Raw genomic sequence first — 26,551 nt, forward strand, 5'->3', positions numbered from 1 at the left:
CGTGTACAATACTTCAATTATATCTCCTCCAGACAGAAAGAGAGTACTAAGAGCTACGATGAAGTTACCCAGGAGACAAAAAAGCTTGCAGCACCAGGTATTTCCAGGAGGTCACCCATCCAAGTACTGACCAGGCCCTGCCCCTTTTACCTTCCGAGATCTGACGAGATCGGGGGCGTTCAGGACGGTGTGGCTGCAAGCCAAGAGGCCGGGCTGCATGATGTCTCTTAATGGTTGGCGGGTTTTGACGGAACATCCAGCAAAAAAAAAAAGAGAAATGGAGGGAGAAATACCAGTGCAGCAAAGGGTGTTGAAAGTAGCCAGGTACGTGTACAATTCTTCAATTACATCTCCTGCAGACAGAAAGAGAGTATTAAGAGCTACGATGAAGTTACCCAGGAGACGTAAAAAGCTTGCAGCACCTGATATTTCTAGGAGGTCAGCCATCCAAGTACTGACCAGGCCCTGCCCCGTTTAGCTTCCGAGATCTTACGAGATCGGGCGCATTCAGGACGGTGTGGCCACAAGCCGAGAGGCCTGGCTGCATGATGTCTCTTAAAGGTTGGCGGGTATTGACGGAACTTCTAGCAAAAAAAAAAAAAAAAAAAAAAGAAAAATGGATGGAAAAATATCAGTGCAGCAAAGGCTGTTGAAAGTAGCCGTGTACGTGTACAATACTTCAATTATATCTCCTCCAGACAGAAAGAGAGTACTAAGAGCTACGATGAAGTTACCCAGCAGACAAAAAAGCTTGCAGCACCAGGTATTTCCAGGAGGTCACCCATCCAAGTACTGACCAGGCCCTGCCCCTTTTACCTTCCGAGATCTGACGAGATCGGGGGCGTTCAGGACGGTGTGGCCGCAAGCCAAGAGGCCTGGCTGCATGATGTCTCTTAAAGGTTGGCGGATATTGACGAACTTCCAGCAAAAAAAAAAAAGAAAAATGGAGGGAAAAATATCAGTGCAGCAAAGGCTGTTGAAAGTAGCCGTGTACGTGTACAATACTTCAATTATATCTCCTCCAGACAGATAGAGAGTACTAAGAGCTACGATGAAGTTACCCAGGAGACAAAAAAGCTTGCAGCACCAGGTATTTCCAGGAGGTCACCCAACCAAGTACTGACCAGACCCTGCCCCGTTTTGCTTCCGAGATATGATGAGATCAGGCGCGTTCAGGACGGTGTGGCCGCAAGCCAAGAGACCTGGCTGCAGGACGTCTCTTAAAGGCTGGCAAGTATTGACGGAATTTCCAGCAAAAAAAAAAAAAAAAAAAGAAAAATGGATGGAAAAATATCAGTGCAGCAAAGGATGTTGACAGTAGCTGGGTACGTGTACAATACTTCAATTATATCTCCTCCAGACAGACAGAGAGTATTAAGAGCTACGATAAAGTTACCCAGGAGACGTAAAAGCTTGCAGCACCAGGTATTTCCAGGAGGTCTCACATTCATGTACTGACCAGGTCCTGCCCCGATTAGCTTCCAAGATCTGACGAGATCGGGCGAGTTCAGGATGGTGTGGCCGCAAGCCGAGACACCTGGCAGCATGATGTCTCTTAAAGGCTGGCGGGTATTGACTGAACTGCCAGCAAAAAAAAAAAAGAAAAATAGAGGGAAATATACCAGTGCAGCACAGGGTGTTGAAAGTAGCCGGGTACGTGTACAATTCTTCAATTATATCTCCTGGAGAAAGAAAGAGAGTATTAAGAGCTACGATGAAGTTACCCAGGAGACGTAAAAAGCTTGCAGCACCTGGTATTTCCAGGAGGTCACAAATCCAAGTACTGACCAGGCCCTGCCCCGTTTAGCTTCCGAAATCTGATATGATCGGGCGCGTTCAGGACAGTGTGACTACAAGCCAAGAGGCCTGGCTGCATGATGTCTCTTAAAGGCTGGCGGATATTGACGGAACTTCCAGCAAAAAAATAAAATAAAAAGAAAAATGGAGGGAAAAATATCAGTGCAGCAAAGGGTGTTGAAAGTAGCCTAGTACGTGTACAATTCTTCAATTATATCTCCTGGAGACAGAAAGAGAGTATTAAGAGCTACGATGAAGTTACCCAGGAGACGTAAAAGGCTTGCAGCACCTGGTATTTCTAGGAGGTCTCCCATCCAAGTACTGACCAGGCCCTGCCCCGTTTAGCTTCCGAGATCTGACGAGATCGGGCGCATTCAGGACGGTGTGGCCGCAAGCCGAGAGGCCTGGCTGCATGATGTCTCTTAAAGGTTGGCGGGTATTGACGGAACTTCCAACAAAAAAAAAAAAAAAAAAGAAAAATGGATGGAAAAATATCAGTGCAGCAAAGGGTGTTGACAGTAGCTGGGAACGTGTACAATACTTCAAATATATCTCCTCCAGACAGATAGAGAGTATTAAGAGCTACGATAAAGTTACCCAGGAGACGTAAAAGCTTGCAGCACCAGGTATTTCCAGGAGGTCTCACATTCATGTACCGACCAGGTCCTGCCCCGTTTAGCTTCCAAGATCTGACGAGATCGGGCGAGTTCAGGATGGTGTGGCCGCAAGCCGAGAGGCCTGGCTGCATGATGTCTCTTAAAGGTTGGCGGGTATTGACGGAATTTCCAGCAAAAAAAAAAAAAAAAAAAGAAAAATGGATGGAAAAATATCAGTGCAGCAAAGGGTGTTGACAGTAGCTGGATTTGTGTACAATACTTCAATTATATCTCCTCCAGACAGAGAGAGAGTATTAAGAGCTACGATAAAGTTACCCAGGAGACGTAAAAGCTTGCAGCACTAGGTATTTCCAGGAGGTCTCTCATTCATGTACTGACCAGGTCCTGCCCCGTTTAGTTTCCGAGATCTGACGAGATCGGGCGCGTTCAGGATGGTGTGGCCGCAAGCCGAGATGCCTGGCTGCATGATGTCTCTTAAAGGCTGGCGGGTATTGACGGAACTGCCAGCAAAAAAAAAAAGAAAAATAGAGGGAAATATACCAGTGCAGCAAAGGGTGTTGAAAGTAGCCGGGTACGTGTACAATTCTTCAATTATATCTCCTGCAGACTGAAAGAGAGTTTTAAGAGCTAAGATAAAGTTACCCAGGAGACGTAAAAGCTTGCAGCACCTGTTATTTCCAGGAGGTCTCACATTCAAGTACTGACCAGGTCCTGCCCCGTTTAGCTTCCGAGATCTGACGATATCATGCGCATTCAGGACGGTGTGGCCGAAAACCGAGAGGCCCGGCTGCATGATGTCTCTTTAAGGCTGGCGGGTATTGACGGAACTTCCAGCAAAAAAAAAAAAGAAAAAAGAAAAATGGAGGGAAAAATATCAGTGCAGGAAAGGGTGTTGAAAGTAGCCGGGTACGTGTACAATTCTTCAATTATATCTCCTGGAGACAGAAAGAGAGTATTAAGAGCTACGATGAAGTTACCCAGGAGACGTAAAAGGCTTGCAGCACCTGGTATTTCTAGGAGGTCTCCCATCCAAGTACTGACCAGGCCCTGCGCCGTTTAGCTTCCGAGATCTGACGAGATCGGGCGCATTCAGGTCGGTGTGGCCACAAGCCAAGAGGCCTGGCTGCATGATGTCTCTTAAAGGTTGGCGGGTATTGACGGAACTTCCAGCAAAAAAAAAAAAAAAAAGAAAAATGGATGGAAAAATATCAGTGCAGCAAAGGGTGTTGACAGTAGCTGGGTACGTGTACAATACTTCAATTATATCTCCTCCAGACAGATAGAGAGTATTAAGAGCTACGATAAAGTTACCCAGGAGACGTGAAAGCTTGCAGCACCAGGTATTTCCAGGAGGTCTCACATTCATGTACTGACCAGGTCCTGCCCCGTTTAGCTTCCAAGATCTGACGAGATCGGGCGAGTTCAGGATGGTGTGGCCGCAAGCCGAAAGTCCTGGCTGCATGATGTCTCTTAAAGGTTGGCGGGTATTGACGGAACTTCCAGCAAAAAAAAAAAAAAAAAATGGATGGAAAAATATCAGTGCAGCAAAGGGTGTTGACAGTAGCTGGGTACGTGTACAATACTTCAATTAAATCTCCTCCAGACAGATAGAGAGTATTAAGAGCTACGATAAAGTTACCCAGGAGACGTAAAAGCTTGCAGCACGAGGTATTTCCAGGAGGTCTCCCATCTAAGTACTGACCAGGCCCTGCCCCGTTTAGCTTCAGAGATCTGACGATATCGTGCGCGTTCAGGACAGTGTGGCCGAAAGCCAAGAGGCCCGGCTGCATGATGTCTGTTTAGGCTGGTGGGTATTGACGGAACTTCCAGCAAAAAAAAAAAAAAAAAAAAGAAAAATGGAGGGAAAAATATCAGTGCAGCAACGGCTGTTGAAAGTAGCCGGGTACGTGTACAATTCCTCAATAATATCTCCTCCAGACTGAAAGAGAGTATTAAGAGCTACGATAAAGTTACCCAGGAGACGTAAAAGCTTGCAGCACCAGGTATTTCCAGGAGGTCTCACATTCATGTACTGACCAGGTCCTGCCCCGTTTAGCTTCCAAGATCTGACGAGATCGGGCGAGTTCAGGATGGTGTGGCCGCAAGCCGAGACGCCTGGCTGCATGATGTCTCTTAAAGGCTGGCGGGTATTGACGGAACTGCCAGCAAAAAAAAAAAAGAAAAATAGAGGGAAATATACCAGTGCAGCACAGGGTGTTGAAAGTAGCCGGGTACGTGTACAATTCTTCAATTATATCTCCTGGAGAAAGAAAGAGAGTATTAAGAGCTACGATGAAGTTACCCAGGAGACGTAAAAAGCTTGCAGCACCTGGTATTTCCAGGAGGTCACACATCCAAGTACTGACCAGGCCCTGCCCCGTTTAGCTTCCGAAATCTGATATGATCGGGCGCGTTCAGGACAGTGTGACTACAAGCCAAGAGGCCTGGCTGCATGATGTCTCTTAAAGGCTGGCGGATATTGACGGAACTTCCAGCAAAAAAATAAAATAAAAAGAAAAATGGAGGGAAAAATATCAGTGCAGCAAAGGGTGTTGAAAGTAGCCTAGTACGTGTACAATTCTTCAATTATATCTCCTGGAGACAGAAAGAGAGTATTAAGAGCTACGATGAAGTTACCCAGGAGACGTGAAAGCTTGCAGCACCTGGTATTTCTAGGAGGTCTCCCATCCAAGTACTGACCAGGCCCTGCCCCGTTTAGCTTCCGAGATCTGACGAGATCGGGCGCATTCAGGACGGTGTGGCCGCAAGCCGAAAGTCCTGGCTGCATGATGTCTCTTAAAGGTTGGCGGGTATTGACGGAACTTCCAGCAAAAAAAAAAAAAAAAAATGGATGGAAAAATATCAGTGCAGCAAAGGGTGTTGACAGTAGCTGGGTACGTGTACAATACTTCAATTAAATCTCCTCCAGACAGATAGAGAGTATTAAGAGCTACGATAAAGTTACCCAGGAGACGTAAAAGCTTGCAGCACGAGGTATTTCCAGGAGGTCTCACATTCATGTACTGACCAGGTCCTGCCCCGTTTAGCTTCCGAGATCTGACGAGATCGGGCGCGTTCAGGATGGTGTGGCCGCAAGCCGAGATGCCTGGCTGCATGATGTCTCTTAAAGGCTGGCGGGTATTGACGGAACTGCCAGCCAAAAAAAAAAAGAAAAATAGAGGGAAATATACCAGTGCAGCAAAGGGTGTTGAAAGTAGCCGGGTACGTGTACAATTCTTCAATTATATATTCTCCAGACAGAAAGAGAGTATTAAGAGCTATGATGAAGTTCCCCAGGAGACGTAAAAAGCTGGCAGCACCTGGTATTTCCAGAAGATCTCCCATCCAAGTACTGACCAGGTCCTGCCCCATTTAGTTTTTGAGATCTTCCGAGATCGGGCGCGTTCAGGACTGTGTGTCCGCAAACCGAGAGGCCTGGTAGCATGATGTCTCTTAAAGGCTGGCGGGTATTGACGGAACGTCCAGCAAAAAAATAAAAAAAAATAAAAAAAAAATAGAAAAATGGAGGGAAATATATCAGTGCAGGAAAGGGTGTTGAAAGTAGCCGGGTACGTGTACAATTCTTCAATTATATCTCCTGCAGACTGAAAGAGAGTATTAAGAGCTACGATAAAGTTACCCAGGAGACGTAAAAGCTTGCAGCACCTGTTATTTCCAGGAGGTCTTACATTCAAGTACAGACCAGGTCCTGCCCCGTTTAGCTTCCGAGATCTGACGATATCATGCGCATTCAGGACGGTGTGGCCGAAAGCCGAGAGGCCCGGCTGCATGATGTCTCTTTAAGGCTGGCGGGTATTGACGGAACTTCCAGCAAAAAAAAAAAGAAAAAAGAAAAATGGAGGGAAAAATATCAGTGCAGCAAAGGGTTTTGAAAGTAGCCGGGTACGTGTACAATTCTTCAATAATATCTCCTACAGACTGAAAGAGAGTATTAAGAGCTATGATGAAGTTACCCAGGAGACGTAAAAAGCTTGCAGCACCTGGTATTTCCAGGAGGTCACCCATCCAAGTACTGACCAGGCCCTGCCCCGTTAGCTTCCGAGATCTGATGAGATCGGGCGCGTTCAGGACGGTGTGGCCGCAAGCCAAGAGGCCTGGCTGCATGATGTCTCTTAAAGGCTGGCGGGTATTGACAGAACTTCCAGCAAAAAAAAAAAATGGAAAATGGAGGAAAAATATCAGTGCAGCAAAGGCTGTTGAAAGTAGCCGGGTACGTGTACAATTCTTCAATTATATCTCCGGCAGACTGAAAGAGAGTATTAAGAGCTACGATAAAGTTACCCAGGAGACGTAAAAGCTTGCAACACCTGTTATTTCCAGGAGGTCTCACATTCAAGTACAGACCAGGTCCTGCCCCGTTTAGCTTCCGAGATCTGACGATATCATGCGCATTCAGGACGGTGTGGCCGAAAGCCGAGAGGCCCGGCTGCATGATGTCTCTTTAAGGCTGGCGGGTATTGACGGAACTTCCAGCAAAAAAAAAAAGAAAAAAGAAAAATGGAGGGAAAAATATCAGTGCAGCAACGGGTTTTGAAAGTAGCCGGGTACGTGTACAATTCTTCAATAATATCTCCTACAGACTGAAAGAGAGTATTAAGAGCTATGATGAAGTTACCCAGGAGACGTAAAAAGCTTGCAGCACCTGGTATTTCCAGGAGGTCACCCATCCAAGTACTGACCAGGCCCTGCCCCGTTAGCTTCCGAGATCTGATGAGATCGGGCGCGTTCAGGACGGTGTGGCCGCAAGCCAAGAGGCCTGGCTGCATGATGTCTCTTAAAGGCTGGCGGGTATTGACGGAACTTCCAGCAAAAAAAAAAAATGGAAAATGGAGGGAAAAATATCAGTGCAGCAAAGGCTGTTGAAAGTAGCCGGGTACGTGTACAATACTTCAATTATATCTCCTCCAGACAGATAGAGAGTATTAAGAGCTACGATGAAGTTTCCCAGGAGACGTAAAAAGCTTGCAGCACCAGGTATTTCCAGGAGGTCTCCCATCCAAGTACTGACGAGGCCCTGCCCCGTTTAGCTTCCGAGATCTGACGAGATCGGGCGTGTTCAGGACGGTGTGGTCGCAAGCCAAGAGGCCGGGCTGCATGATGTCTCTTAAAGGCTGGCGGGTATTGACGGAACTTCCAGCAAAAAATAAAAAAGAAATAAATAGAAAAATGGAGGGAAAAATATCAGTGCAGGACAGGGTGTTGTAAGTAGCCGGGTACATGTACAATTCTTCAATTATATCTCCTCCAGACAGATAGAGAGTATTAAGAGCTACGATAAAGTTACCCAGGAGACGTAAAAGCTTGCAGCACCAGGTATTTCCAGGAGGTCTCACATTCAAGTACTGACCAGGTCCTGCCCCGTTTAGCTTCCGAGATCTGACGAGATCGGGCGCGTTCAAGACGGTGTGGCCGCAAGCCGAGATGTCTGGCTGCATGATGTCTCTTAAAGGCTGGCGGGTATTGACGGAATTTCCAGCAAAAAAAAAAAAAAAAAAAATAGAAAAATGGAGGGAAAAATATCAGTGCAGGAAAGGGTGTTGAAAGTAGCCGGGTACGTGTACAATTCTTCAATTATATCTCCTGGAGACAGAAAGAGAGTATTAAGAGCTACGATGAAGTTACCCAGGAGACGTAAAAGGCTTGCAGCACCTGGTATTTCTAGGAGGTCTCCCATCCAAGTACTGACCAGGCCCTGCGCCGTTTAGCTTCCGAGATCTGACGAGATCGGGCGCATTCAGGACGGTGTGGCCGCAAGCCGAGAGGCCTGGCTGCATGATGTCTCTTAAAGGTTGGCGGGTATTGACGGAACTTCCAGCAAAAAAAAAAAAAAAAAGAAAAATGGATGGAAAAATATCAGTGCAGCAAAGGGTGTTGACAGTAGCTGGGTACGTGTACAATACTACAATTATATCTCCTCCAGACAGATAGAGAGTATTAAGAGCTACGATAAAGTTACCCAGGAGACGTGAAAGCTTGCAGCACCAGGTATTTCCAGGAGGTCTCACATTCATGTACTGACCAGGTCCTGCCCCGTTTAGCTTCCAAGATCTGACGAGATCGGGCGAGTTCAGGATGGTGTGGCCGCAAGCCGAAAGTCCTGGCTGCATGATGTCTCTTAAAGGTTGGCGGGTATTGACGGAACTTCCAGCAAAAAAAAAAAAAAAAAATGGATGGAAAAATATCAGTGCAGCAAAGGGTGTTGAAAGTAGCCGGGTACGTGTACAATTCTTCAATTATATATTCTCCAGACAGAAAGAGAGTATTAAGAGCTACGATGAAGTTCCCCAGGAGACGTAAAAAGCTGGCAGCACCTGGTATTTCCAGAAGATCTCCCATCCAAGTACTGACCAGGTCCTGCCCCATTTAGTTTTTGAGATCTTCCGAGATCGGGCGCGTTCAGGACTGTGTGTCCGCAAACCGAGAGGCCTGGTTGCATGATGTCTCTTAAAGGCTGGCGGGTATTGACGGAACGTCCAGCAAAAAAAAAAAAAAACAAAAAAAAAAAAAAGAAAAATGGATGGAAAAATATCAGTGCAGCAAAGGGTGTTGACAGTAGCTGGGTACGTGTACAATACTTCAATTATATCTCCTCCGGACAGATAGAGAGTATTAAGAGCTACGATGAAGTTCCCCAGGAGACGTAAAAAGCTGGCAGCACCTGGTATTTCCAGGAGGTCTCACATTTAAGTACTGACCAGGTCCTGCCCCGTTTAGCTTCCGAGATCTGACAAGATCGGGCGCGTTCAGGACGGTGTGGCCGCAAGCCGAGATGTCTGGCTGCATGATGTCTCTTAAAGGCTGGCGGGTATTGATGGAACTGCCAGCAAAAAAAAAAAAGAAAAATAGAGGGAAATATACCAGTGCAGCAAAGGGTGTTGAAAGTAGCCGGGTACGTGTACAATTCTTCAATTATATCTCCTGGAGACAGAAAGAGAGTATTAAGAGCTACGATGAAGTTACCCAGGAGACGTAAAAAGCTTGCAGCACCTGGTATTTCTAGGAGGTCTCCCATCCAAGTACTGACCAGGCCCTGCACCGTTTAGCTTCCGAGATCTGACGAGATCGGGCGCATTCAGGACGGTGTGTCCACAAGCAGAAAGCCCTGGCTGCATGATGTCTCTTAAAGGTTGGCGGGTATTGACGGAACTTCCAGCAAAAAAAAAAAAAAAAAAAAAATGGATGGAAAAATATCAGTGCAGCAAAGGGTGTTGACAGTAGCTGGGTACGTGTACAATACTTCAATTATATCTCCTCCAGACAGATAGAGAGTATTAAGAGCTACGATAAAGTTACCCAGGAGACGTAAAAGCTTGCAGCACCAGGTATTTCCAGGAGGTCTCACATTCATGTACCGACCAGGTCCTGCCCCGTTTAGCTTCCAAGATCTGACGAGATCGGGCGAGTTCAGGATGGTGTGGACGCAAGCCGAGACGCCTGGCTGCATGATGTCTCTTAAAGGTTGGCGGGTATTGACGGAACTTCCAGCAAAAAAAAAAAAACAAAAAAAGAAAAAAGAAAAATGGATGGAAAAATATCAGTGCAGCAAAGGGTGTTGACAGTAGCTGGATACGTGTACAATTCTTCAATTATATCTCCTGGAGACAGAAAGAGAGTATTAAGAGCTACGATGAAGTTACCCAGGAGACGTAAAAAGCTTGCAGCACCTGGTATTTCTAGGAGGTCTCCCATCCAAGTACTGACCAGGCCCTGCCCCGTTTAGCTTCCAAGATCTGACAAGATCGGGCGCTTTCAGGATGGTGTGGCCGCAAGCCGAGAGGCCAGGCTGCATGATGTCTCTTAAAGGCTGGCGGGTATTGACGGAACTGCCAGCAAAAAAAAAAAGAAAAATAGAGGGAAATATACCAGTGCAGCAAAGGGTGTTGAAAGTAGCCGGGTACGTGTACAATTCTTCAATTATATCTCCTGGAGACAGAAAGAGAGTATTAAGAGCTACGATGAAGTTACCCAGGAGACGTAAAAAGCTTGCAGCACCTGGTATTTCTAGGAGGTCTCCCATCCAAGTACTGACCAGGCCCTGCCCCGTTTAGCTTCCGAGATCTGACGAGATCGGGCGCATTTAGGACGGTGTGGCCACAAGCCGAAAGGCCTGGCTGCATGATGTCTCTTAAAGGTTGGCGGGTATTGACGGAACTTCCAGCAAAAAAAAAAAAGAAAAAAAGAAAAAAGAAAAATGGATGGAAAAATATCAGTGCAGCAAAGGGTGTTGACAGTAGCTGGATACGTGTACAATACTTCAATTATATCTCCTCCAGACAAAGAGAGAGTATTAAGAGCTACGATAAAGTTACCCAGGAGACGTAAAAGCTTGCAGCACTAGGTATTTCCAGGAGGTGTCACTTTCATGTACTGACCAGGCCCTGCCCCGTTTAGCTTCCGAGATCTGACGAGATCAGGCGCATTCAGGACGGTGTGGCCGCAAGCCGAGAGGCCTGGCTGCATGATGTCTCTTAAAGGTTGGCGGGTATTGACGGAACTTCCAGCAAAAAAAAAAATAAAAAAGAAAAATGGATGGAAAAATATCAGTGCAGCAAATGGTGTTGACAGTAGCTGGGTACGTGTACAATACTTCAATTATATCTCCTCCAGACAGATAGAGAGTATTAAGAGCTACGATAAAGTTACCCAGGAGACGTAAAAGCTTGCAGCACCAGGTATTTCCAGGAGGTCTCACATTCATGTACTGACCAGGTCCTGCCCCGTTTAGCTTCCGAGATCTGACGAGATCGGGCGCGTTCAGGATGGTGTGGCCGCAAGCCGAGATGCCTGGCTGCATGATGTCTCTTAAAGGCTGGCGGGTATTGACGAATTTCCAGCAAAAAAAAAAATAGAAAAATGGAGGTAAAAATATCAGTGCAGGAAAGGGTGTTGAAAGTAGCCGGGTACGTGTACAATTCTTCAATTATATCTCCTGGAGACAGAAAGAGAGTATTAAGAGCTACGATGAAGTTACCCAGGAGACGTAAAAAGCTTGCAGCACCTGGTATTTCTAGGAGGTCTCCCATCCAAGTACTTACCAGGCCATGCCCCGTTTAACTTCCGAGATCTGACGAGATCGGGCGCATTCAGGACGGTGTGGCCACAAGCCGAAAGGCCTGGCTGCATGATGTCTCTTAAAGGTTGGCGGGTATTGACGGAACTTCCAGCAAAAAAAAAAAAAAAAAATAGAAAAATGGAGGGAAAAATATCAGTGCTGGAAAGGGTGTTGAAAGTAGCCGGGTACGTGTACAATTCTTCAATTATATCTCCTGCAGACTGAAAGAGAGTATTAAGAGCTACGATGAAGTTACCCAGGAGACGAAAAAGCTAGCAGCACCTGGTATTTCCAGAAGGTCACCCATCCAAGTACTGACCAGGACCTGCCCCGTTTTGCTTCCGAGATCTGACGAGATCGGGCGCGTTCAGGACGGTGTGGCCTCAAGCCAAGAGGCCTGGCTGCATGATGTCTCTTAAAGGCTGGAGGGTATTGACGGAACTTCCAGCAAAATAAAAAAGAAAAAAGAAAAATGGAGGGAAAAATATCAGTGCAGCAAAGGGTGTTGAAAGTAGCCGGGTACGTGTAGAATTCTTCAATAATATCTCCTCCAGACTGAAAGAGAGTATTTAGAGCTACGATAAAGTTACCCAGGAGACGAAATAACTTGCAGCACCTGATATCTCCAGGAGGTCACCCATCCAAGTACTGACGAGCCCTTGCCCCGTTTAGCTTCCGAGATCTGATGAGATTGGGCGCGTTCAGGACGGTGTGGCCGCAAGCCAAGAGGCCTGGCTGCATGATGTCTCTTAAAGGCTGACGGGTATTGACGGAACTTCCAGCAAAAAAAAATGGATAAAGAAAAATGGAGGGAAAAATATCAGTGCAGCAATGGGTGTTGAAAGTAGCCGGGTACGTGTACAATACTTCAATTATATCTCCTCCAGACAGAAAGAGAGTATTAAGAGCTACGATGAACTCACCTAAAGGATTATTAGGAACACCATACTAATACTGTGTTTGACCCCCTTTCGCCTTCAGAACTGCTTTAATTCTACGTGGCATTGCTTCAACAAGGTGCTGAAAGCATTCTTTAGAAATGTTGGCCCATATTGATAGGATAGCATCTTGCAGTTGATGGAGATTTGTGGGATGCACATCCAGGGCACGAAGCTCCCGTTCCACCACATCCCAAAGATGCTCCATTGGGTTGAGATCTGGTGACTGTGGGGGCCAGTTTAGTACAGTGAACTCATTGTCATGTTCAAGAAACCAATTTGAAATGATTCGACCTTTGTGACATGGTGCATTATCCTGCTGGAAGTAGCCATCAGAGGATGGGTACATGGTGGTCAAAAAGGGATGGACATGGTCAGAAACAATGCTCAGGTAGGCCGTAGCATTTAAACGATGCCCAATTGGTACTAAGGGGCCTAAAGTGTGCCAAGAAGACATCCCCCACACCATTACACCACCACCACCAGCCTGCACAGTGGTAACAAGACATGATGGATCCATGTTCTCATTCTGTTTACGCCAAATTCTGACTCTACCATCTGAATGTCTCACCTCTTTTTCCTATTTGTAGTGGAGATGAGTGGTACCCGGTGGGGTCTTCTGCTGTTGTAGCCCATCCGCCTCAAGGTTGTACGTATTGTGGCTTCACAAATGCTTTGCTGCATACCTCGTTTGTAACGAGTGGTTATTTCAGTCAAAGTTGCTCTTCTATCAGCTTGAATCAGTCGGCCCATTCTCCTCTGACCTCTAGCATCAACAAGGCATTTTCGCCCACAGGACTGCCGCATACTGGATGTTTTTCCCTTTTCACACCATTCTTTGTAAACCCTAGAAATGGTTGTGCGTGAAAATCCCAGTAACTGAGCAGATTGTGAAATACTCAGACCGGCCCGTCTGGCACCAACAACCATGCCACGCTCAAAATTGCTTAAATCACCTTTCATTCCCATTCAGACATTCAGTTTGGAGTTCAGGAGATTGTCTTGACCAGGACCACACCCCTAAATGCATTGAAGCAACTGCCATGTGATTGGTTGATTAGATAATTGCATTAATGAGAAATTGAACAGGTGTTCCTAATAATCCTTTAGGTGAGTGTATATGTATGTATGTGTATGTATGTCCAATTGCTTTGACAATACAAATGAAATGAATTGAGAGAGAGAGAGAGAGAGAGAGAGAGAGAGAGAGAGAGAGAGAGAGAGAGGAATATGAGCTCCTAAAAAACATTTGTTTTTATACATAAGCGGATTTAATTTGTCATTTACAAATGAATATATAGCACTATAAACATACACAGAAGACATGGAATAGAAATTCAGAAGAAAAAGTATTCAAAAAATAATAATTTTAAGAGAAACACAAAAAGAAGAAAGCAGAGAGACAGTTCAGGAAGAAAAGTCAGAAAAGAAAAGCTGAAGACAAGAATTGGAGGTAAGACCTTTCACCTATAGAGACAAATAATTAAACAAAAAAATATGTATTAATAAAATAAATAAGCATTCTCAGTAGTTGACTCAGCCAATGAAAATGCAGAGCTCCGATTTGAATAGAGTGACAGTAGGAGAGAGCCCAACTGCCACTGAGACTGATACAAATCTATCGAACAGCAGTCTGACTGCAGAGCTGCCTTTTGAAATCCGATACCCTGAAGACATTCGCTCTGCACAGGCTAAGAAGGACTACAAACAAGCTGTGATGAGAGCATCTCCTGAGACCCTCATCCTAGACTACACCGGTAAAGGAGAAAACAGGGTCAAGAACAATCTACTGTTCTACACCGCCTTTCACAAAACCCTGTGCCAGACATACCCCAATAACAACAAGAGGGGCATTAGCAGAGGCAGGCAGATCTCAGTGCTGGTAGAGAAAGACACAGACAGTGTGATGCTCACTTTTAATGTATACCACAACGGGACCATCATGGTGCAGGGCAGCGAGAGCAGCCTGGACCAATTAGCTCTCGGCTTCCACACCTCAAAGCAGCAGACTGAGGTAGAGAAACAAGAGCCAGAGCCGGCCACCCTGCAGTCTGCCCCCAGCCACACGGAGCCAGACAGTGCCCCATCTCCCACAGACTGCCCCCCTGTCTCCCCAAAACTCTCCAGCAACATTAAAACACTAAAGGAATGCCTATCAGTGCTGGAGCTGGAGTTTGCGGAGTTCAGGGAGCAGACCTTGAGCACCCTGGCCCAGTCCTCCTTGTGTGATCAGCTCCGGGATGAGATGCACAGACTAAAGATGCAGCACAAGGCTGAGATCCATGAGCTGAGAGCAGCAGTGAGAGACCTGGAGGAGCAGAGCCAAACCCTGAGGACGGAGCTGCGCAGAGCGAGGGAGGAGCTGACCTGGACACCCCAGCACAGCTAGCTGAGGAGCCTGCAGAGCCAGCTGGAGGAGCTAAGAGAGGAGCTACACATCACTGGAGCACAGAGACTGCACTGCACTGACCCCACAACACCTCCAACCCCTGACGCACCCACTGATCCACCCACACTCCCCACCACTCCTGACACACCCACTATCACCAGACCTGCCACTAATACACAACCCCCTGAAACGCCACTCCCCCAAAACACACCCGCTGCCCCCACCACTCCCGACGCAAACCCGGAGTGGCAGGTCAATGCAGAGGTGGTCATTCTGAGCGAATCCAATGGGAAGTTCCTGGTTGAGAGGCGCCTCTTCCCTGGGCGAAAAGTGAAAAAGCTTTGGTGCTCCACAGCACAGAGAGCCCTGGAGCTGCTCTCCAAGAGGAGGCTTTGCCAAGTCAAACACATCCTCATCCACACCGGCACTAACGACCTGAGTGCCCGCAGGGGCGATGTGGCCTCAGCCCTGAGACAGGTAGCAACGAAAGCCACAGAGGAATTCCCAACTGCCAAAATTTCCATCTCCACACTGCTGCCCCGCACAGACGTGCCCCTGCACATCATCCAGGCCATCAACGCAGAAGTGTCCCGAAGATGTGCCCTCCTCCCCAACGTCCACCTGGCACACCACTGAGACATCCAGCCACATCACCTGTATGACCACGTCCACCTCAACAAGACGGGTGTGAGGATCATCTCAAAGGTCCTCAAGGACACAACCCTGGGCCGAAACCCCACACACCCCCACCTCGAGACCAGGAGCAAACCCCCCAGCCCCCGGCCACATCCCCAGCCACCGGCTCCACCCCAGCCCCAGCCCCTGAGACCCCGCGGCCCCATTCCCCACCCCCCCATCCCCAGAGGGCCCGTCCAGCACAGCAGAGCGGACAGCCGGGGACCAGCACAGCCACACAGCCACGCAGCAGCGGCTTCCAGAGCCTGGAGGCCCGATGCTGCCCAGCTGGCCCAGATAAGGCAACTCCTCAGTGTCATCTGTTCCACACTGCTGAGTTAACTGAGCCTCAACACACATATATATGGTTGTGGAGATGGAGAGTAAGAAAAAATGTGATTTAATTATTCTGATATTTTGATGCAAACATAAAATCTTTGAGTGATTATTATGTATATCCATATATAATTATTAATAGTAATATAATATCAGTTGTAGACCACAAATTAAACTTTCTTATGTAGAAGAGACAAGTATAATAAAATATATTAACATGTCCTTTAAAATAAGCAGTTGGAATATGCAGGGTTTACGCTCCTCAACTTTTGGAATGAAGAGCACAGGCCCTGAACTGATCAACACTGTAAATAGTTCAGATGTTTTCATTCTTGTAGAGACTTGGTGCTGTGCAGATATGTCTATACACTGGATGGATACAATGGATACAGGGAGCTGATTGTGCCCTCCTATAAAAAACCCAAAGTCAGGTGTGGCAGGGCCTCGTGGGGGATTATCGTGTGGTACAGGGAGGAGCTCCGAGCAGCCCTATGCCCAGTACAGAGAGGAGACACACACCTGTGGATGAAAATCAGAAAAGACACCCTACAAAATAACACAGATATATACCTATGTGCAATTTATATGCCACCCGCAGACTCCCCCTACTATAATGAGGAAGGCTTTCATGAGCTTCAAAACGAAATCTGCCACTTCCAGACCCTGGGCTCTGTACTGCTGTGTGGCGATCTCAATGCCAGGACTGGCAGAGAGATGGACTACATCAATACAGAGGGGAACACACACCTGTTCGGAGACTCCCCGCTGTGCCACACACACACCTCCACACTGACACAGCCACGACAGCGTGGTAAACAAGAGCAGGAAGCAGGTAGTGCGCCTATGTAAAAGCCTGGGTCTATATATCATCAATGGCAGGACCAGGGGGTACTCTCTGGGGAGATTCACATACTGCTCGGCTCTGGGCAGCAGTGTGGTGGACTACGCCATAACTGACCTGGACCCACAAGCCAACAATGCGTTTATAGTCAGACAACAATCTCCACTATCAGACCACAGCCAAATAACACTTTACCTAAAAAGATCAGCGCAGCCACAAGTCAGAGCCAAACTTCCCACAAAACTGGTCTCCCTGCCACCCAGTTAGAGATGGTCAGAGCCCAGCACAGAGAACTACACAAGAGCCCTGAATAGTGATGAGATTGAAAACATGTTAGACAGATATCAATCCTCACACTATCAAATAAACCAAAACGGAATAAACTCAGCCACCAAAACACTGAATGAAATATTTGAGAGACTGGCTTTAAAATCAAACATTAAAACAATTAAAAACCAAAATATGAAATCGTCTAAAAGAAAAAAAGAACAGTGGTGTGACCAGGAGTGTGAAACTTCTAGGAAACACCTGAGACATCTCTCCAACACTAAACACAGAGAGCCCGACAACCAGGAGGCTCGCCTCAGCTACTGCCAGGCCCTGCGGCACTACAAGCAACTCCTCAGTAAGAAAAAAGACCACTATATGGGCAGAATAAATACCCCAAAAACAAAAAATGAAATACCAATTCAAAATGGAGAAATCTGGAAAACACACTTTGAAAAATTTTACCAAAATGTTGAAAACAATCCAAAGCCAGAACAGGTTAAAATATTAAAAAACCTAAATAAATTGGAAGAAATCATTAAGAATAACCAAAATCCCTTAGATAACCCATTTACAATACAGGAACTAAAACATCAACTCAAAATCCTCAAACCCAGGAAAGCCAGCGGCCCCGACAGCATCAGCCCTGAGATGCTGAAGCACAGGAGGCTCTGCTCAAACTCTTTAACCTGGTGCTGAGAGCCGGGTGTTTCCCTGAGGTCGGGAATCAAGGATTGATCACCCCGATTTTTAAAAGTGGAGACAAATTAGACCCCAATAACTACTGGGGCAGCTGTGTGAGCAGTAACCTGGGGAAGGTGTTCTGCAGTATCATCAACGCCCAGATACTGGCCTTCCTTACCAAGCACAGTGTCCTGAATAAGAGTCAGATTGGCTTCCTACCAAAACACAGCACAACCGATCATATTTACACTCTACACACCCTCAAAAATAAATATACCCAAAACAATAAAGGAAAAATATTTGCCTGTTTTGTAGACTTTAGAAAGGCATTTGACTCAATCTGGCACAAGGGATTATTTTATAAACTTCTACAGAGTGGTGTAGGGGGTAAAGTTTATGACATCATTAAATCAATGTATTCTGAAAACAAATGCGGAGTTCAAATTGGCAACTCAAGAACAGAGTTCTTCACTCAGGGGCGGGGAGTGAGACAGGGCTGCAGTCTGAGTCCAACACTGTTCAACATCTACATCATCGAGTTGGCCACAGTGTTGGAGCAGTCTGACGCCCGCAGCCTAACTCTCCATGACACAGAGATCAAGTTCCTGCTCTATGCAGACGACCTGGTGCTGCTGTCGCCCACAGAGCAGGGGCTTCAGCAGAACCTGGCGCTGCTAGAGCAGTACTGTCAGAAATGGGCCCTGGCAGTCAATCTGGACAAGACCAGAGTTATGGTTTTCCAGAAAAAAGCCCCATCTCAGGGAAACAGGTACCGCTTCACTCTGGGCAGCACTGGATTAGAGCACTGCACCAGATACAACTACCTTGGCCTGACCATCAGTGCGTCAGGGAGCTTCAGCCTGGCTATAAACGCATTAAAAGACAAGGCACGCCGGGCATTTTATGCCATAAAGACACAATTTGGGAAAACAACAATACCAATAACTATTTGGATTAAAATATTAAACTCCATCATCCAACCAATCCTGCTATATGGGAGCGAAGTGTGGGGTCCCCTCATGAACCTCAATAACAACAATTGGGACAAAAGCCCCATGGAAATATTCCACCTAGAATTTAATAAAAACATCTTACACGTACACAGAAACGCCCCCACGGCTCTGAGGCTCACAGAGCCCGAACACACAATGACCAAAACAACAACAATTGGGAAAATTGACATGTACCTGAAAAGCAAATACACAAAAGATTAGAGACACGAATTAGAATTACAAAACAAATTGGAATGCTACCGGGCCCTGAATAGAAACATTACATTGGCTGAATACTTAAAAATCCAAAATATAAAAGAGAGACAAAATCTAACTAAATACAGGCTCAGTGACCACAGCCTCGCCATTGAAAAAGGCCGCTACAGAAAATTCTGGGTTGCCAGAGAAGAGCGGCTGTGCAGCTAGTGTGACCTAGGGGAGGTCGAAACACAGGCGCATTTCCTGCTGTCCTGCCCTAAATACACAAAAATCAGGGAGACATACTTTAAAATATTAAAAATGCATATCCCTGAGTTCAGCATGATCCCCGATTGCTGCAAACTCCCCGTCCTGCTGGGAGAGGAGGAGCGCACTGCCTTCTTAGCAGCGCAATATGTATCCACCTGCCACAGCCTGCGAGACAGTGTGTAGACACCAGCCTGTGGCACTCCATTTGCAAAACAAAATAAAAACAGTGATTTTTCTGATGTCATGACACAAATTTTGATACAAACAACAAATATGGTTTATATCCTACTTAATTTTATTTCAATGTGTACTATATTTGTTCCACTGAATCTTGTATTGCAATGTTTTGTCTTGATTGATAGAACAATTGTATCTGCTTTGGCAATATTGTGATAGATCATGCCAATAAAGCACCTTTGAATTGAATTGAAATGAATTGACAGACAGACAGACACACGCACACACACACACACACACACACACACACACACAGAGCCAGCCAGCCAGACAGCCAGCCAGCTCAGCCATGACATCACGAGCCTCTCTCAGCTGACTGCTTTGACATCACAGAGCACGTACATTCCGTTGCTTGCCGTCTGTCAACCACTCAGTCACTGCCAGCCAGACTGGCTGGCTGGCTGGATGGGGGGGCTGCTTGCTGCTGCTGCGTACCTTAGCAAGCTTATTTGCTTGACCGGCCTTCCTACTCCTCTGCCCACATGCCCACCTATGCCCGATCTGCTGTTCACCTGGATCACAGCTCCGCCCCAACAAGGCAGAGCCCCCCAAGAATGGTACAAACTCACCCACGTTCCCCTCCACAGAAAGCTTTAGCCCAAAATAAGGGACACATTCTGCCCAATATGTCAGCGCCAACCACAGCCTGAGGGACACAGTGACACACGAGCACCGGCTGTAAATATAATGTAAATACTCGTTTGTAATGCATGTCATTGTATTTCAAAAAAGGAATCTGGAAATGGTATACCTATTTTCTTTATTTGTATGTATTAAAGATCACATTTTATTACATTTTCTTTTTCTGTACTTCATTACATCTTATTGTGATTCATAATTCTATTATTTATTTTCCGTGTATATGTATGTATGTATGTATTGTGACAAACCAAGGGGCAGGGTCATACATGGCAGATATGTCAGGCCAGGTCTGCTGCAAGGTGTGTACTCTAGGGTAGAATACCGACCCTAGGCAACTACACTCCCCAGAAACCCTCAGGCAGCCATTCTAGCACCTAATGTGGTCACTTGGTGTTACTTCCTCAATTATTCACCAGGTATATAAGGCGGGCCTGAGAGAGAGAGAAGTGAGAGACAATAGGGTGAGTTATCTGGAAAACAGAGGTAGCTCATAAGGAGAAAGCCAAGACTTATTTATTCCAGACTTTGTTTAAAATAGAATGATTATGTAAGATTAGTTACAACTCCAGTGTGAGTTAGGTTTTGTTTTCAGATTTGTTTTGTTTGAAGTAAACATACAGGCACAGCCCTGTATTTGCAACCTCCTCCCTGGGTCATGACTGGTTTTTACTCCTAAGAAGATCACAGAGAAGACCCGCACATGTGTACAGCCAAGGCGTTTTGTCACATTTGGTGTAGAATGCGGGCAGCACCTCATGAAACCCAGACTGGCTGAGTGAATTTTTTTATCCAAAAAAAAAAAAACTACAGGCTGTAATAGCCCAACAGGAAGCGACCAGGGTGCAGCAGGTGGCTCACCAGGATGCTATGCGGATGCATCAGGAAGCACTGCAGGTCCAGCATGATACAAATAAAATGTTTAGAGAAGAGCAGGAAAAGGTGACTAAAGAGCTGAAAGAGAGTGTTGAAGCACTTGCAACCAGGATTTGGCCACAGGGGGCTGCAACCCATTCCACTCCCCGCACCAATCACTTTCTGCAGAAAATGACAAAACAGGACGATGTTGAGGCCTTCCTTATGACCTTTGAGAGGACAGCAGGGAGAGGGATGGCCAAAAGATTCCTGGGCAGGGCTTGTGGCACCTTATCTGGCAGGGGATGCACAGAAAGCGTACTTTGATCTGGAGCTGAAGGACGCCCAGGTCTATGATAAATTGAAAGCGGAGATAATGACCCGATTGGGCGTGACCACCGCAGTGAGGGCACATCGGTTTCAGCAGTGGGCCTACCAACCAGGACAACCAATCCGAACGCAGATGTTTGATCTGATCCATCTGGCCAGGAAATGGCTACAGCCAGAGGTCCATTCATCAGCCGAGGTGGTGGAGGCCATAGTCCTTGACAACTACCAACGCTGTTTGCCCAAGGACGTTCGACGCTGGGTTGGCCAGAATGAGGTGCTGTCCGCTGACACCTTGGTGGCCATTGTAGAGCGGTTCTATACAGCCGGAGCAGCAGAGCATGTACCGGAGGTTAAAAACTCGTTCCCCAGGCCATGACGAACCAGCGGACCGGGTAAGATGGTTCCAAAGTACTCTGGGAAACATGACGCGCTGGATTGGAAGAAAAGAGCAAGACTGGGGGGGGCAAAGGTGGGGCCTAAAGCCGAGACTAAGGGTTATAGGGGGTCACCATCACAACCAATTGTCTGCTACAATTGTGACAAAGTAGGACATATTGCGGCCCACTGCCCAGGTAGAGAGGAACCAATGCAATGTAATGTGTGTGATATGGGGAAAGAGAAACCGGTATTTTATGCCTGCCCTGTTGGGATGGATGTTTTCATAGGCGGAGTACCTAATCCAAAACACATGTGTACAGTGATAGTCGATGAGAAAGAAGTGGCTGCTCTACTCGACTCTGGCAGTATGGTTACACTGGTCACAGAAAAATTAGTAGCGACCAACAAGCTGGATAGACATCAGGAGCTCAGTATCACATGCACACATGGTGACACACGCCCCTATCCCACAGCCCTTGTAAACATACAGACAGAGGCCGGGAAACTAGATTACGAAGTCGGTGTGGTACCCAACATGCCATATGATGTGATACTGGGACGATATTTTCCTAATTTTGGAAAACTAGATAGAAAACATAGTAAATTGGAAATGCACACTGAAAACTGTAAGCCAGAAGTTGCCTCGATCCCACAACTAGAGCTAAAAGTAGACCTGGTTCCAGTTGAGTCGACAGTGAAGGTTTTGGTTGGGGAAAATTAAACTGAAAACATAGGGGTGGAATGTAGTGACGTAGATGACCCTATGGAGGGTGAGGAACCCAGCACTAGCAGGGTGGGTGAGAATCCATTCATAGAGACCCCTGAAGCTGACAATGTAGAAGTGTCAGTGTTAGAGGGACTCCCCACTGATTTTGGCAGCGCACAGGTGCGAGATCTCACTCTACACTATGCTAAAGAAAATGTGAAGGTAGTAAATGGGACCCCTATGACTACTGCAGACCCGCCAACAGCTTATCCTTATTTTATGGTAAAAAATGACCTATTGTACCGTGTAAATAAGATAGGGGTGGACATTGTGGAGCAATTGCTAGTTCCCACCCCATTCAGACGAACAGTTCTCAATCTGGCACATGGGCATATCCTGGGGGGACATCTGGGGATGGACAAAACCAAGGATAGACTCCTGAGGAGGTTTTACTGGCCAGGCGTACATGCAGACGTGACAGAACATTGTAGCTCATGTCCTGAATGTCAACTACATGCTCCTAAACCAGCCTTCAGAAGCCCACTGGTCCCTTTGCCCATCATAGAGACCCCCTTTGCTAGGATAGCTATGGATGTGGTGGGACCTCTCCCGAAATCAGCCAGAGGGCATCAGTATATACTGGTTATTTTGGATTATGCCACCAGGTACCCAGAAGCCATTCCACTGCGGACCATGGCTTCAAAAGGTATTGCAAAAGAGCTAATGTTGATGTGTTGTAGGGTGGGGATACCGAGGGAGATATTAACAGATCAGGGCACACCCTTTATGTCTAAGGTTATGACCGATCTGTGTAAATTGTTGCAGGTTAAGCAGTTGAGAACATCAGTCTACCACCCACAAACAGATGGGTTGGTTGAGAGATTTAATAGGACCCTGAAGTCCATGCTAAGAAAGGTAATCGATAAGGATGGGAAAAATTGGGAATTCATGCTGCCCTACTTGATGTCTGCCATTAGGGAAGTCCCACAGGCTTCCCTGGGCTTTTCGCCTTTTGAACTGTTATATGGGAGGCACCCCAGGGGGATATTAGACATAGCCCGTGAAACGTGGGAACACGAGTCCACTCCTTTCCGGAGTGTAGTCGAGCACATCAATGCTATGCAAGAGAGAATAGCCACAGTCACTCCCATTGTGAGAGAGCACCTAAGGCAGGCACAGGAACACCAACAATTCGCCTATAATCGTCAGGCTACACTGAGGGTGTTCCAGCCTGGTGATAGGGTGTTGGTGTTGGTTCCCACTGTAGAATGTAAATTTCTGGCTACGTGGATGGGACCTTATGAGATTATAGAGCGAATACGGGAAGTGAACTATAAGGTTCAGCAACCCGGCCGCCGACCCCCAGAACAAATATATCATGTCAACTTAATAAAAGCCTGGAAGGACAGGGAAGTGTTGATGTTGACTTACCCCCCTCAGCCACTAGGGACACCGAAGGTGAATATTGCAGCTGCCTTGTCACCTGACCAGTTGAAGGAGGTGAACGACTTGATAATACGTAATAGGGAAGTTTTCTCAGGCATACCGGGGCGTACCCATTTAGTCTCTCACAACATTGTGTCTCTCCCAGGAAAGAAGGTAAATATGAGGCCTTACAGGGTACCAGAAGCTCGCAGGAACACTATTAGAAATGAGGTTAAGGAAATGCTGGAGGCAGGGGTTATTGAAGAATCCCACAGTGAGTGGTCCAGCCCTATAGTCATGGTTTCCAAACCTGATGGCTCCTGGAGATTCTGTAATGATTTTAGAAAGGTTAATGAAATTTCAAAGTTTGATGCATACCCAATGCCCCGAGTAGATGAATTGTTAGAGAATATTGGGAATGCTCGCTATATTTCAACTATTGACTTAGCCAAGGGCTACTGGCAGATTCCCTTGACCCCGGGTGCCAAAGAAAAAACAGCCTTTGCAACCCCAGATGGTCTGTTTCACTACACAGTGATGCCCTTTGGCCTGCATGGTGCTCCTGCCACCTTTCAAAGGTTGATGGACCACATACTTAGACCACACAGGACGTATGCGGCAGCATATTTAGATGATGTGGTCATTCACAGTCCAGATTGGGAATCACATTTGTCTCAGCTCCAAGCGGTATTGGATTCAATACATGCAGCAGGCCTGATGGCTAATCCAACCAAATGCAATTTGGGGTTGGAAGAGGCCAAATACTTGGGCTATACAGTAGGGAGGGGTATGGTGAAACCCCAAATATCCAAGGTTGAAGCCATAAACTCTTGGCCTAGGCCTGTCAATAAAAAGCAGGTTAGGGCATTTTTAGGGTTAACTGGGTATTACCGGAGGTTTATTCCCAACTATGCTACCTTAGCGGCCCCTCTGACTGATATGACTAAGGCTACAGAACCCAATATGGTTAGATGGGGTGATACAGCAAACCGGGCTTTCCGGAGCCTACAGGAGGCGCTCTGCCGCAACCCCGTTTTAATGGTACCAGACTTTCAGAAAAAATTTATAGTCCAGACGGACGCCTCTGAGGTGGGGATCGGAGTGGTTTTGTCCCAAAGAATGGGTGATCACGAACACCCGGTGTTGTTCCTTAGCAGAAAGTTGGAATCCAATGAAATAAATTATTTGGTAGTTGAAGAAGAATGTTTGGCAGTGAAGTGGGCTTTGGACAGTCTTCGATACTATTTGTTGGGCAGGCACTTCACCCTGATCACTGACCATGCCCCCCTCACTTGGATGCATCGTTCGAAAGACAGGAATGCCCGTGTGATGAGGTGGTTTTTGAGTCTCCAACATTTTCATTTCACACTGCAGCACAGGCCAGGGAAGGCCATGGGGAATGTTGATGGGCTGTCCCGGGTGCATGCTTTTTTGCGGCTGTCGCTCGACCTATGGGGTCGCAGCTGGGGGGGAGGATGTGGGACAAACCAAGGGGCAGGGTCATACATGGCAGACATGTCAGGCCAGGTCTGCTGCAAGGTCTGCACTCTAGGGAAGAAAACCGACCCTAGACAACTACACTCCCCAGAAACCCTCAGGCAGCCTAATGTGGTCACTTGGTGCTACTTCCTCAATTATTCACCAAGTATATAAGGCGGAAAGATAGAGTCAAGCTAGAAGGTCAGGCCAGAAGCTAGTTTGATTTCTGTTTGTTATTTACGATGAGAACCTTGGAAACAATGTCAAACGGTATGACCTACGTGCCTGTTCCCTAAAACCATGTGTAGACCTATGGACTCTGTTCTATAATGATATATGTTCTGCTTAGTTAGCCTTTAAGATAACATAGTAATGACTTTCTAGCATGTATGCATGTATGTATGTCCAATTGCTTTGACAATACAAATGAATTGAATTGAGAGGGAGAGAGCGAGAGAGAGAGAGAGAGAGAGACAGACAGACTGAAAAACAGACAAACAGACACACACACACACACACAGACATACACACACACACACAGAGCCAGCCAGCCAGCCAGCTCAGCGATGACATCACGAGCCTCTCTCAGCTGACTGCTATGACATCACAGAGCACGTACATTCCGTTGCTTGCCGTCTGACAACCACTCAGTCACTGCCAGCCAGACTGGCTGGCTGGCTGGATGTGGGGGATGCTTGCTGCTGCTGCGTACCTTAGCAAGCTTATTTGCTTGACCGGCCTTCCAACTCCTCTGCCCACATGCCCACCTATGCCCGATCTGCTGTTCACCTGGTCACAGCTCCGCCCCAACAAGGCAGATTCTCCCAAAAATGGTACAAACTGATCCACGTTCCCCTCCACGGAAAGCTTTAGCCCAAAATAAGGGACAAATTCTGTAACAACATAATGGATGCCCACCCAACCTGTGACAAAACTGAGAAAAAAGAAAAACGCCAGTCCTCCTGGGGGAGGGACACACAGCCACCCTGGCTGCCCAATATGTCAGCGCCTACCACAGCCTGAGGGACACAGTGACACACGAGCACCGGCTGTAAATATAATGTAAATACTTGTTTGTTATGCATGTCATTGTATTTCAAAAAAGGAATCTGGAAATAGTAAACCTATTTTCTTTATTTGTATGTATTAAAGATCACATTTTTTTACATTTTCATTTTCTGTACTTCATTACATCTTATTGTGATTCATAATTCTATTATTTATTTTCCGTGTAGATGTATGTATGTATGTATGTATGTATGTATGTATGTATATGTATGTATGTCCAATTGCTTTGACAATACAAATGAATTGAATTGAGAGGGAGAGAGAGAGAGAGAGAGAGAGAGAGAGAGGAATATGAGCTCCTAAAAAACATTTGTTTTTATACATAAGCGGATTTAATTTGTCATTTACAAATGAATA

The 26,551-nt window shown here is 46.5% G+C and overlaps 10 non-coding genes and 22 pseudogenes across 10 annotated transcripts; all 32 read right to left on the minus strand.

Moving 5' to 3' along the window:
• Nucleotides 1–82: 82 nt before the first annotated feature.
• On the minus strand, nt 83–201 carry LOC136740269 (5S ribosomal RNA). Its single transcript, XR_010813107.1, has one exon. It is a non-coding gene; the product is annotated as a 5S ribosomal RNA (ribosomal RNA).
• A 209-nt stretch (nt 202–410) lies between these two features.
• On the minus strand, nt 411–529 carry LOC136740018 (uncharacterized; annotated as a pseudogene).
• A 219-nt stretch (nt 530–748) lies between these two features.
• On the minus strand, nt 749–867 carry LOC136740261 (5S ribosomal RNA). The gene has a single exon (XR_010813098.1). It is a non-coding gene; the product is annotated as a 5S ribosomal RNA (ribosomal RNA).
• A 208-nt stretch (nt 868–1,075) lies between these two features.
• Nucleotides 1,076–1,194, minus strand: LOC136740064 (uncharacterized; annotated as a pseudogene).
• Nucleotides 1,195–1,410: 216 nt separating this feature from the next.
• Nucleotides 1,411–1,529, minus strand: LOC136740147 (uncharacterized; annotated as a pseudogene).
• A 210-nt stretch (nt 1,530–1,739) lies between these two features.
• On the minus strand, nt 1,740–1,858 carry LOC136740176 (uncharacterized; annotated as a pseudogene).
• Nucleotides 1,859–2,074: 216 nt separating this feature from the next.
• On the minus strand, nt 2,075–2,193 carry LOC136740253 (5S ribosomal RNA). The gene has a single exon (XR_010813091.1). It is a non-coding gene; the product is annotated as a 5S ribosomal RNA (ribosomal RNA).
• A 215-nt stretch (nt 2,194–2,408) lies between these two features.
• LOC136740161 (uncharacterized) lies at nt 2,409–2,527 on the minus strand (annotated as a pseudogene).
• Nucleotides 2,528–2,743: 216 nt separating this feature from the next.
• LOC136740149 (uncharacterized) lies at nt 2,744–2,862 on the minus strand (annotated as a pseudogene).
• Nucleotides 2,863–3,406: 544 nt separating this feature from the next.
• Nucleotides 3,407–3,525, minus strand: LOC136740003 (uncharacterized; annotated as a pseudogene).
• A 214-nt stretch (nt 3,526–3,739) lies between these two features.
• On the minus strand, nt 3,740–3,858 carry LOC136740125 (uncharacterized; annotated as a pseudogene).
• A 209-nt stretch (nt 3,859–4,067) lies between these two features.
• Nucleotides 4,068–4,186, minus strand: LOC136740230 (uncharacterized; annotated as a pseudogene).
• Nucleotides 4,187–4,402: 216 nt separating this feature from the next.
• LOC136740126 (uncharacterized) lies at nt 4,403–4,521 on the minus strand (annotated as a pseudogene).
• A 210-nt stretch (nt 4,522–4,731) lies between these two features.
• On the minus strand, nt 4,732–4,850 carry LOC136740104 (uncharacterized; annotated as a pseudogene).
• A 215-nt stretch (nt 4,851–5,065) lies between these two features.
• Nucleotides 5,066–5,184, minus strand: LOC136740265 (5S ribosomal RNA). Its single transcript, XR_010813103.1, has one exon. It is a non-coding gene; the product is annotated as a 5S ribosomal RNA (ribosomal RNA).
• A 209-nt stretch (nt 5,185–5,393) lies between these two features.
• On the minus strand, nt 5,394–5,512 carry LOC136740120 (uncharacterized; annotated as a pseudogene).
• An 891-nt stretch (nt 5,513–6,403) lies between these two features.
• On the minus strand, nt 6,404–6,521 carry LOC136740127 (5S ribosomal RNA). The gene has a single exon (XR_010813062.1). It is a non-coding gene; the product is annotated as a 5S ribosomal RNA (ribosomal RNA).
• Nucleotides 6,522–7,065: 544 nt separating this feature from the next.
• LOC136740139 (5S ribosomal RNA) lies at nt 7,066–7,183 on the minus strand. Its single transcript, XR_010813063.1, has one exon. It is a non-coding gene; the product is annotated as a 5S ribosomal RNA (ribosomal RNA).
• A 211-nt stretch (nt 7,184–7,394) lies between these two features.
• LOC136740019 (uncharacterized) lies at nt 7,395–7,513 on the minus strand (annotated as a pseudogene).
• Nucleotides 7,514–7,733: 220 nt separating this feature from the next.
• LOC136740025 (uncharacterized) lies at nt 7,734–7,852 on the minus strand (annotated as a pseudogene).
• A 220-nt stretch (nt 7,853–8,072) lies between these two features.
• Nucleotides 8,073–8,191, minus strand: LOC136740250 (5S ribosomal RNA). Its single transcript, XR_010813088.1, has one exon. It is a non-coding gene; the product is annotated as a 5S ribosomal RNA (ribosomal RNA).
• A 214-nt stretch (nt 8,192–8,405) lies between these two features.
• LOC136740128 (uncharacterized) lies at nt 8,406–8,524 on the minus strand (annotated as a pseudogene).
• Nucleotides 8,525–9,081: 557 nt separating this feature from the next.
• On the minus strand, nt 9,082–9,200 carry LOC136740111 (uncharacterized; annotated as a pseudogene).
• Nucleotides 9,201–9,410: 210 nt separating this feature from the next.
• LOC136740033 (uncharacterized) lies at nt 9,411–9,529 on the minus strand (annotated as a pseudogene).
• Nucleotides 9,530–9,742: 213 nt separating this feature from the next.
• LOC136740199 (uncharacterized) lies at nt 9,743–9,861 on the minus strand (annotated as a pseudogene).
• A 226-nt stretch (nt 9,862–10,087) lies between these two features.
• On the minus strand, nt 10,088–10,206 carry LOC136739974 (5S ribosomal RNA). The gene has a single exon (XR_010813046.1). It is a non-coding gene; the product is annotated as a 5S ribosomal RNA (ribosomal RNA).
• A 209-nt stretch (nt 10,207–10,415) lies between these two features.
• On the minus strand, nt 10,416–10,534 carry LOC136740264 (5S ribosomal RNA). Its single transcript, XR_010813101.1, has one exon. It is a non-coding gene; the product is annotated as a 5S ribosomal RNA (ribosomal RNA).
• A 224-nt stretch (nt 10,535–10,758) lies between these two features.
• Nucleotides 10,759–10,877, minus strand: LOC136740173 (uncharacterized; annotated as a pseudogene).
• A 215-nt stretch (nt 10,878–11,092) lies between these two features.
• LOC136740052 (uncharacterized) lies at nt 11,093–11,211 on the minus strand (annotated as a pseudogene).
• Nucleotides 11,212–11,421: 210 nt separating this feature from the next.
• Nucleotides 11,422–11,540, minus strand: LOC136740270 (5S ribosomal RNA). Its single transcript, XR_010813108.1, has one exon. It is a non-coding gene; the product is annotated as a 5S ribosomal RNA (ribosomal RNA).
• A 217-nt stretch (nt 11,541–11,757) lies between these two features.
• On the minus strand, nt 11,758–11,876 carry LOC136740062 (uncharacterized; annotated as a pseudogene).
• Nucleotides 11,877–12,091: 215 nt separating this feature from the next.
• On the minus strand, nt 12,092–12,210 carry LOC136740178 (uncharacterized; annotated as a pseudogene).
• Between the last annotated feature and the right edge of the window lie 14,341 nt (nt 12,211–26,551).

This window comes from Amia ocellicauda, unplaced genomic scaffold, assembly GCF_036373705.1.
Source record: "Amia ocellicauda isolate fAmiCal2 unplaced genomic scaffold, fAmiCal2.hap1 HAP1_SCAFFOLD_63, whole genome shotgun sequence".
NCBI classification, from domain to species: Eukaryota; Metazoa; Chordata; class Actinopteri; order Amiiformes; family Amiidae; genus Amia; species Amia ocellicauda.